Consider the following 1,175-nt stretch of genomic DNA (forward strand, 5'->3'; position numbering starts at 1 on the left):
AAATTCTGCAAAGTTTTACTTGATAATGCAAGTGGTAAATTCAAAACGAATGTGGTAAAGAGAGCCGGATATTGGTGACTTGAAATAGTTAGTGCTCAACTTGAACATTGCTGTACATCGGAATAGAAAACGCGATTGGATGTTCAGAAGTGGACTGCAAGGCTGGGTGGTCGGCTGTGGGTGGTTGCGAATTGTGCACTGGCTGCACGGCCCGATTCATGGCGGTTGGTATGTCGAGGGGAATAATTCTCAATGCAGGCGGTTTTGCTGATTGTATGTGCGACACGTCCCAGGTTCAAATCCCAATCGAGCAGTGTTCTCTCTCCACTTTTGCTGAAAATTCACTCATTTGTTTCTCACATCGTTTCAGCGATGCAGAAGGCAGGATTGACTTAATTCTCGACCTGTTTCAGCTCTGGAGGACCGAATGCCGAGCTTTCGTCAACGCAACACAAATGGAGAAAAAAACATATCTCAAGATATTGTGCAGATTGAAGCTGTATATGAATTTATCCCAATTCACGCGGTGTCATGAAAGCAGAATGAAAATGCTCCTGCATTTGGCGGTAATCGAACCCCCGCTTCCTGTGCAGCAGGCAAGAATTTGACGACGAAAATATCAATGGCCGAACGGCAGTTGGCTGCATGTGTCCACTTGGAAATAAACTGGAAGAACAGACAGTCTCACCGGCCGCAAATGCGGTTGTTGGCTGGGCGCTTTAAAGAAGTGCGGCTCCAGTGGCGCAATCGGTTAGCGCGCGGTACTTATATAACAGTATTCGGCTTGAGAAATGCCGAGGTTGTGAGTTCGAACCTCACCTGGAGCAGTTTAACCTTTTGCTTCTGAACATTTCCACCCGAGTTCAAGGTGCAGCGAGAATGTTCCATGAAGCATCTCCTTCTTCGTGTTTTCATGTGGGCATTTGGGGTCCTCTGGCCAGCATTATTGCAATATCAGGTGTGAGTTTATTTGTTAATAGGCGGGAGAGGGGGCGATTGGCTCCAGCATGAAATGGGAAATCAGGCGGTACGAGATCTTTAAATCTAAAGAACTGAACACACAATTCTTCTTTTCGTGAAACAGACATTCTTCTGTTTGAAGTGTCGTGTAGGAAAATTCGGAAGGTCAATGTGTTTCCCGGAGTCACTGAGTAACGGGTGGAATTATTCCGCTT

At 46.1% G+C, this 1,175-nt stretch overlaps 1 non-coding gene across 1 annotated transcript; it reads left to right on the forward strand.

The window, feature by feature from the left end:
* Window positions 1-732: 732 nt before the first annotated feature.
* Window positions 733-827, forward strand: trnai-uau (transfer RNA isoleucine (anticodon UAU)). Its single transcript has 2 exons — window positions 733-770; window positions 792-827. It is a non-coding gene; the product is annotated as a tRNA-Ile (tRNA).
* The last annotated feature ends 348 nt before the right edge of the window (window positions 828-1,175 follow it).

The sequence above is a fragment of the Heptranchias perlo genome, unplaced genomic scaffold (genome assembly GCF_035084215.1).
Source record: "Heptranchias perlo isolate sHepPer1 unplaced genomic scaffold, sHepPer1.hap1 HAP1_SCAFFOLD_44, whole genome shotgun sequence".
Classification (NCBI taxonomy): domain Eukaryota; kingdom Metazoa; phylum Chordata; class Chondrichthyes; order Hexanchiformes; family Hexanchidae; genus Heptranchias; species Heptranchias perlo.